This window comes from Pleuronectes platessa, chromosome 8 (genome assembly GCF_947347685.1).
Source record: "Pleuronectes platessa chromosome 8, fPlePla1.1, whole genome shotgun sequence".
Lineage (NCBI taxonomy): Eukaryota > Metazoa > Chordata > Actinopteri > Pleuronectiformes > Pleuronectidae > Pleuronectes > Pleuronectes platessa.
Genome location: NC_070633.1, coordinates 22,709,842 through 22,720,028, shown reverse-complemented (window position 1 = coordinate 22,720,028; position 10,187 = coordinate 22,709,842).

Below are 10,187 nucleotides of genomic sequence, written 5' to 3'. Positions count from 1 at the left end.
AAAGACATTACGACATGCTACCATACAAGTACTGTATTTGTTATTTTTAATGTATCCGTTACCTGACCATTACTTCCACCGTTTAATCTTTAATCACCGTAATTACCGTGATGAGTTGGTTGATAGTGTCCAGCATCGACCAAAGTCAGCAGGTCTCCAAGATGCAGGCGAAGCAAGTCACCATAATCGTGATACAACCTTTTCACCATGTTTCATCTGACATTTGTAACTCTGCAACATCTCAAACATGACGATAAGGTTTGGTTTTACATATGGTACAGTAAAGTTTATTGCCATTCACACACACATTCATAGAGTGGATCTATGGGCTGCACTTTTCTTCTATGAGGGACAGTTCGGGGTTCAGTATCTTGCCCAAGGACACTTCAGCACGCAGATGGGGAAGACTCGGACCGCCGACCTTCTGGCTAGAGGACAACCGCTCTGCCCCCTCGGCCACATGACAAGTTGCTGTGTTCGTTCATAATTCAATATTATTTTCCTAAAAAGATCAAGACCATGAAAATAGCTTGAATTATACTCTGAGGGAAAAGCGGCGACTCTGAGTGATGTCTGCTGAGAATAACCCAGAACTTTCCAATGTGTCACTGTTGACATCTTGCCTTTAGTTTGCTGGAAACAGAAAATTACACCAGTAATCAAGTCACAACAGCCCACATGATTAACACCTGACCGTGACACAGGGTGATGTTATTATCTTGTGAGTCAAATTTGAGGTAGAGACAATCAGCGCCGTCAGGGATCATGAATGTGTTCGGCAAGAGGAAAAAACATACTGCAAGAAAAAACAATGAAAAAGCTGCAGCTATTTCTTATGCAAAATTAACATTAGTTTTACAATTCATCCTGAAGGTAATATGAATTCTGTTCCTAATTTAATGCCGATACATGCAGTTGGTCGTAGAGTCTGGAACAAAGTGAGCGACCAACCGATCCTCAGGCCAACACTGAAATCCTCCAGCCATGCACCTAGCAAGGCTGAGGACTGGACACATTTATCACATTAACACCATAACAATTGTGGCTTATTGCAACTTTAATAAAATGTCCGATGGTTATATTCAGTTAACGACCAAAGCTCCTGTTTGGTAATGCACATCAGGTTGTGTGTGTTTTGTTTAAGGCTTCTCCTTGAAGCACTTAACAAATAATCAGTTATGAAATTGATATCTTTGAAAATTCATATTAATGAGTCAAGAGCCACACATTTTAAATAAGAAATGAACAATCGCAATGGGATTTGTTTTAATACAAACCACCTATGGCTGTTTTTAGGGATAATTACTTCATTTGCTCATTATGTTTTTAACAACTCATTTATCATTCGATATAGGAAAAGTCCACAAAATAGTGAAAAATGGCCCAAGGTGCTGGTTTACTTAGTATAATTAACAGACCCAAAGCCCTGAAGATATTTTATTCCAACAAGTAAATGTTTGTGCTTCTCGTTTCTTGTTTTTTACTTGGTTTAAATAGTTAATCAATCAAAAATTGTGGCAGATTAATCGTCTGTCGGTATTAACTCATTGTTTCAGGTCTGATTCCACCTCTGCAGCAGGGTTTGCAACTAAATGATTCATGTACATACAGTTTGGTTTCTTTTCTATATCACACTATGGTCACATTTTGACTACAACCTTTATTTTGTATGCTTTACTATAAACAATCACACAAAAAAACAAATTTATTTTTGTTCATAGCAAAGCTGATCTCACAGTAAACAACACTTTTCTGTGAATGCAGAAAAACAAACACTCGGGAAAACTGTGATATAAAATCAAACTCTGCTCAGGAAGAGAAACTTAGTCGGGTGGATCCAAGTTGTCAGAGGCTCAGATTTATGATGCCTGTAGAAATTCTTAACTCACAATTAGACCCTCATTGATATTGATATATATATATATATATATATATATATATATATAAGGGAGCAAAACTATGTACAATAAAAGTTGTAGCAGCAGTCACATTGTGAAATATCATCCTAACCTTTCTGACAACATCTCATGGATAGAAAGAATTCTCACGCCTTTCATCAGGCTATCAAAATTCTGTGAAGACTACACCTTGTCTGCATCCTGTAGATACTGCACCACAGGCATTGACAATGAAGTCAGCTCGAGCAGTAAGTTCACAAAAACCCAAGGCACTGCAGGGAGGAACTGTGCTCATTATACTACAAGAGCAGCTGAGGAACAGGTTGCTGCGATGAATCTGAATGCTCAGAATACGATCTGCTCAGCTGATCTATCCCAGACTCATCACTCCACGATTAATGCAGTTTCATTTTTCCATGTGCAGCGTTCTGGAAAAAACAAACATAGTTTAGAATCACATCTTCCCGCTGATGACCCGTGACACAATTTATAAAGCCGGAGCCTCACTGCCATAAAACCTGTAATTATAAGCAGAGTGTGTGTGTGGAGATTAAGAATCTCCCACAGAAAACTTCACGGAGCTCATGAAATATGTAAATAAGAAAGAATGTAATCTGAACGATAATGATGAAGGTGAAATTCACATCTATTGGAGAAAAACCGTTTTGTTTCCCTGTGTTAGTCACATCTCATCTTTGCCAACGTAACGTCCTTCTGTGGTTCAGCTCATCGGCAGAGATTGTGGTTGATTACATCCTGTATCACATTATACAAGAAGAGGTTATTTGTGTTTCATAAATGTTTGTGTTAATGAAACTAAATACAAACAGGCTGATGTAAAGACTTTATGAATGACAACAGAAAATTAGGGAAATGAGGCTGCCTAAATGACATGAAATTGACAATTCAATTCATACTTAAAATGCCCCATGAGTTTAATTCAGCGAGACAGTTTGGCACAGCCGACACATATTTAAAGCGGAACGTGACCCAGTGGACACATTTTCACATCATTCTGTCCTGGAAAGCTCCGCATTCATCACAAACAGCAGCCTTGGCCAACACAGGTTGTGTTTTTTATTACATTATGAACCAATACAATTCAAGAAAGCTTCTTTTCAACATTGTCCTGATGAAAAAATAACCTAAGAATATTTCCTGTATGATATGTTGTTAATATACATACTTTTGAGAGTGTTCTATATCTTGTGACCCCTTGAAAGTTATATAAACCATATTTCTGTTTGAGGTCAGAAATATAAATAAATTAATCACATATGTTATTGTTTTGTAATATCAATGTGACAGTTTACTACAATATTGCGAGTGTCAAAGCTATTTATCCTCTTGAATGCATGAGCTGTCGGTTAGATAGAAACTCATCAATAAGGATAAAGGTTTCTATTATTTTGTTCACCCTAAGGATATAATGTTGTATAACATATTACAATATTCATATTTCCTGCAGCACCTCAAACTACATCCTCCAAATGATTTTATAATTATGCAGTTAAATCTTCTCTATAAAACAGATTCAATAAAACTGTGATTTACCACAGGGCAGTTTTATTAGGCTGCATTTTAGTGAGATGTATTTAATGTACATAAAACACCAGACAGTAGGTGGGAGCCGATAAACATTACACCTTGTGATTAGTCCGACTGTGAAGAACTTTGCCTTCGACATTTTATGTACAAATAACAGCAGCCATTAGAGATGCTGTAACCTGCACCGCTTGAATAACAATGTGCGAGAATGGAAAGTCATTACGTGCAAGATCTAATGAATTATTTACAAATTAATTGTCACCTTTATTAACCAGGGGTTTCAAATCATATCCATTATTGAACGAGACAGTTACTGGGAGAATTAATGCATCTAAACTCTGTGCTGAATAAAACTTTGCTCATCACTGACGAGAAGCTTTTTCAGGACTCAACATACATGAATCATTAGCTGTCACGTCCACCGAACTGTCGAGGGCTAAAGCTTCATGTTTTAATCCACTGGATGGATATTTGTACATCTACCTTCACTGGGTATTGCATGGGATGATGCTGGTATGGACTCATACTTCGAGGTGCAGGATTTTCAAATATTTATGACAACAACCTGCGCAGGCTATGAATGGCTTTCCAGAAACCTTGTATAATTCAGTGTTAACGTTTGTCCGTTAAACTTAATTGAAGTTAAACAAATATATAGATTTAATGCCATTTTGAAGCAATGATGGCTCACTGTGTATTGAGGTTTACTCGTTTATTTGCATTTTTTTCTGAAGCACAAAACAAGGAACGTGACGTCATCCACTGCTTCATTCTTTTGTAAAGTGCCCTCTATTTTTCTATAGATTCCATTTGTGTGCTGGAGACCATCACTGGGATTAATTCGCCCCCTTGCCCCTCCATTCACAGCACTCTCAAGCCAATGGAGGCCTTGAATCCAGCACCGATCAATAGCAACAATCAAATGTTGCTCTGGGGTGTTGACGCCTCCTGCCATTTACCACTGGATCATTTTACCTGCAACACATCCAAGACATTTTCACCACAGTGGTATTTTCAGACTCCATTCAGTCTATACGTTTTTTTTCCGCATCTTCTGTCTGGTAGGAAGAATTGAAATTGATTCCTCCTGCTAATTGCTTTAAACAATGCAACAAAGTAAAGCCGAGGCTTGTATGTCAACTTCATTTGCTCACCACTTTTTCCTTACCGACATGATGACTCTTTAGCAGCCGCCGCATGATTCTACTTCCAATGACGAACGGGATTAAAACTCACTGCAATCACCAACAAAGCCCGTTCAAGGCTCATCCTTAGAACACAGAGCGGGCTGTAACTCAAGCTGTTGAGAGGGGAAGCGGGTAAAGAACTAAAGAGCAGAGAAACAGGAGGGTTTGAACAGTTCACTCCAAGTTGTCATCTGAAGCAAAAGTGTGATATATTTGATTAGGATTTCAATCTTCTTTTGGGGGGGGGGATCATGACGTCTTACTTAAAATGAAAATAAAGCACGACTGAAATATGGTTTAAATACGCATCTCAGCATAAATAATGGTTAAAAAAAGGTATTTGGTACGACAGATGAATATCAGAGACAGAATAACTTGATAATTGAAGAAAAGGTGAGATAGCGTAGGTGAGAATAACCCTTCAAGTGGGATGCCAATTAATGTCAGTTTTCCATTAATTGGTAGTTGTATTAATTAACTCATTTCTGTTTGGTTGAAAAATAAATACTTATGGACACATTCCAAACTACAGTGGCCCTCAGTAAAGTGTATACCTCCCCTTAGGCCCAACAGTCCCCCTATGAAAACACAATTCAATTATCAAAATCCAGATTTTTATTTGCAGCTGCACCATATTCCAAACAATCATAAATATCAGTCCACTGATTATTTCATCATTATCCATAATATTCTCAGAGAAATCAATGAAAATGCTGAAAAACGACCCACCTCATAATGCTTAAGAAAGTTAAAATACAATATTCCGGGATACGGCCCCTTGTGGTAATCCAGAAACATGGAAGAGAGAACAAAAGAAGTAGCATGAAATGTATGTTAATAAAATCAAAACCTAGTTAAATCTATTTTTAGGACCTAGTACATAAAATGTTAAGATATATGAGACTTTTGGAGGCCTACATATTAAATGATGACTTTTTTTCTAGACTATTGAAGAACCAGCAGAAGCCGTGATGTACAGTGGCTCCAAACTGTGAGTCCACACCACGTCCTCTGTCTTGAAGTCTGTAATCCCCACAAAGGGGCTTGTTTACTCACTGTGGCTTTTAATCAGCGTAACCCAGTACTAATAATCTGTTTGAAGGTCATCAACATGATTCCCTGCTAGAGTCCCATCCTGCTGCTGTCCAGTACTCGCAGCGAGGCAGATCTATAGCAAAGTCATTATTACTCTACAGTGTGACACTTGTAATCCTCTCCTCTAAAGCATGGATATCCTAAGGTGAGGATCACGCTTTGTGTGGTTTTTGTAGACTTCTCCCAGGTTAATGTGTAATAATGTCAGGAAATTTGAATTTGTTTGACATAATACATAAAACCTCATTGGCTCCATTTCTACCTCCCCCTCCCCATGTGTGGATCTACTCTTCATGTGCAGTGGGGGATTTATTTGTAGGACAGACCTGTCAACCTGTCTCCATGAGCTGAAAACTGTTTTGCATATTTCGATGCAGATACACTCCTCCAGATGTACAAGTACGTTCACATTTGTGTGCCGTGTCTGTAGGCAAATCTGTCTTTTCATGCATATGTGTGCGTGAGGCATGTAGGCGTACGTCTGCGGACATCTGTTTTTGTGTCTGTGATCTGTGTGTATCCATGCAAATCTCTGTCTTTGTGTGTTTGCATGAATGCACATGCACACATCTGTCTTGTAAAGGTAGCGAGGGGCTCAGTGTACCTACAGTAATGCACACGAGGATGTGTCCTGGATTTGCAGGTTCATGTGAGCGCAGAGGTTTAACTCTCACTGTGTATGAATCCTTGTTACAGTGGCCAGTAGCTGCACAGTAGAAGACTCCTCCGTGTCCCTGAGCAGGACAGTGTCGGAGGGGGAGCAGCTGAACAGCAGCGACTACCCACCACTCACAAATCCCTCACTGGCTTCGAACCCCCCTGGGCCCTGGTGGGAGCCTCATGGGACCTAAGAAGATTGCTTGATACTTGAAATCATCTCCGTGGTGGCTGTTTTCTAAGTGAATGGCTCCCCTCCAGAGGCACTTTCACAATTACTGCCACAGTATTTAATGGCAAGTTGGTTCAGACTTGTAACAGCGACACACAATCACAGTAAAATGCAGAGCTCACTCACTCCCACCCAGTAAAGAAACGAGGCAGCTTTCCCACCACGGAACTATAATTATTGCTCATTTTATTCTAAGAACATTTTGGCCACTGGGGGCAGACTCTCCACTTCCTCCCATTGTTCAAAAATTATATGGGAAACACAAGTCAGTCTCAGCTGTCAATCATGATGTATCATCCCATTTTTATCAGATCAAATAACTAATAAAAACCAAACTGGCAGAAAGAATGTTTGGGTTTCTTTGGCTTTTTAGTTTGATCAATATCCCATTCAGTAACATGGAGAAGGCAGGGTTTATGACTTGTACAGCAGCCAGCCACCAGGGGGCGATCAAGATGATTCCACTACGGCCTATGTTACCAGCTGCCAAGGTGAATATGTTAGTAAAACACATCCACATCACATAGATCAGGAGTGACACTTGCACAAGGGCTGCAACTGATGATTATTGTCATTATTGATTAATCTAATGACACATTTCTCAGTTAATCATTCTCTCTAAAAAAATATGAAAACAATAGCAAAATAAATACCTGATGAAAGGTAATTTTAAAAAATGGCTTGTTTTATATGATAGTCACTACAAACCTGTAATTATTCAGTTTACTATTATTCACGAGAAATAAAAGTGTCTTATCTACTGCAACAGCCACGTGCGGATACTGTAAAGAAAAACGATTCAAGCATTTGAAGATGTACGGTACAGTAACATTGTGTGATAGCAATATGAGTCACGATCTTAGTGGGAATGGTGATTTTACTTTTTCCAAACATTGCAGGTTATTCAGCAACTGAAACTAAAAGAAGGCTGGTTGCCCCGCCACGTTACGATGGAGCATAATAACACATAACCTGAAGGTGTAGAGTTCTGTAGACAGATATGTCAAAGCATCAGGAGGCGTCAGTCTCACACTGACCTCAACTCCCCTCCAGTTATTCTGACACAACAACACACCTTTTATCTGAATGTGCAGTTACACCTCAAACAAAGGCTCAGTTTCTCTGATATCCTCTATTGTTTCTCAACAGTGGCAGCAGGTGGCACTGATCCCCCCCCCCCCCCCCACCACCACCACCAGCACCACCTCCTTGCACAAACTCATGAAATGAAATCTATGCCCCTGATAGGGTGAAACTACAGTACAGGGACGAGCTGCAGATAAGCCAGCTGGCAGCTTTGCACTTCTCACCCCTTATGACATTTCAAAAATGCCATCCACAATCATCCCTTGGCTTAAATCGTGTCCCACCACCAGGGAGTCACAGGCGCACTTTAATCTCTACAGGACAGCTGGTTTACATAAGGTAATTATTGTGTAAGGACTGAATTTCAAATATGGGCCAAAAAATCCAATGTGGGACCACTTCACTTTGCATTCAAGATCAAATTAGTATTGATTATTAACAGGAGCTGACAATTCAGAATGGGGAGTTGAGGAATGAAGGGAGGACCCAAACTTAACAATAAGATGCAAGTTAATAATCCAGACATATCAGGCAAATACAGAATAAAGTGGTGAAGTTAGTGTCAGGTTGGATATTTGACAGACAGGGCTTTGGGGACCATTAATAGATTCACATTTCAGTGCACTGTTTTTAATAGATTCAAATCATCAGATATTGTTGCCAAATGGGACACAACTTTTTTTTATTTGATTTCAGTGTTTCTTTATTTTGTTTTCTTATAAATATCTAAAAATACTTTTTTAATAGATTGCATTTTATCAGACTCCAAACCGATACCAAATTGTATTGCAGCCCCACACATTGACACAAATTGTTTTCTGGATTGTAATATTTCTTATATTTTATATGAATACTAGTATTCAAAATACAATTTTTTCAAACAAACGAACTGTCTTATTACCTTATATAAACCAGACGAAAAGTAATATAGTTAGATGTTCAGAACTGATAATACTTTATATGGATAATAATGTTTTTCAGTAGCTTCCATGCCAGGAATCAAATGATGTTCCCTCCCGTGATCCAGAGTGAATGTCTTTCTAATATACAATGAAACTAACATCACAGCAGTACAGAGACTTTGAGTTTTACATTTGAGATATTAACTGTAGCTTCTGTCTCCACCCACAGCAGTTCACAGTGAGTCAGCGTGTGTGTGCAGGTAATGACGTCAAGGACAGAAACTCAGTGTTCAAAATATCCGGAACTCAGAAACCTTCTGTTGAGTTATACTATTAAAAAGAAAGTACTCAATAATAGTGAGAAATACAAACTTTTTTCTTTTTCCATCATGTCTTACATGAACCATTTAATTATTCACTTATTCAATGGAATATGTTTGCTTGGAAATAAATGTTCAATCTATGAGTGTAGTGTTTCCATATCAGAATGACTCTTTCTGTATTAACCGTTTTGTGGTAAAGAAAAGTAACAGGCTACTATGCAGTGGTTGCAGCTCAGAATATTCACAGATGGACAAACATACCTTTGATGTCAAGATTTTCTCTTTCTATTAAAATGTATGAGAGCCTCCATAGATGACAATAAACAAGAAAAGTTTAAGTGCAATAGGTCAAACACTTCATCCTTGGTTCTCCCCATAGTTTCCACTTTGATAGAAAGCAAACACAACAGAAGCAAAGCCTCTGGTGGAATTAATGTAAAATGTGCATAATTATTTCATCAAGATCCATGAAATAATCTTTAGTCTCTCTTCGGATCTTCACCAAATTTTAATGGGAGCTTTCTCTGTCCTTGTCCCGTCCTGCACCAAACTTCGTTGAAATTCGTTCTGTCTTCTTTGCGTAATCCTGTTGACAATCAAGGAAAGAAACAAATCAACACACGGGTACAAAAAAAAGGCCTCCAAGGCTGAGGTAAAAACATGTGATAAAGAAAGCATATACACTCAGTCATTATTCATTTTTGTTAAGCAAATCATACATACAATATGCAACTTCAGCCAATAGGGACCTTCGAATCCAGTTTGACGATTTTGTGAAGCAGCATGGGATAATTGGAGTTGTCTCCATCTTTGTTTGCTCTTTACTTGGAGAGACCACGCTACAAACAGCAATGAACAATTGTGATCCATTGTGTGTGACCAATACAAGCAGTGGAAAGAGAAACTGTCCATCAGTGGTTTTCTTTAGGGTTAGGTAAAGCGCATATGATACAATTAACGGGCGACCAAAAGGAAACATCCTTTTACCTTGACGACAATTGGGGATTTGAACTTCGTTGGAATCTGAAACACCTCTTACAATTCACACTACGTGATTATATACCACAAACATAAACATTTCCACAAAAAACATATTGCATAGTCTTGACTTTGGACCAGTTTGCTGAGAGTAATCTCTCTTAGTGTGTCTCTGTCTTTCTGCTCTACTGCTAAATGAGACATTCTGAAGGCAACAGGCTGGTGGGCTGAGAGTATGGGGATGTCACTTCACATCCACCTCTGATACCAGCCATGCCCTC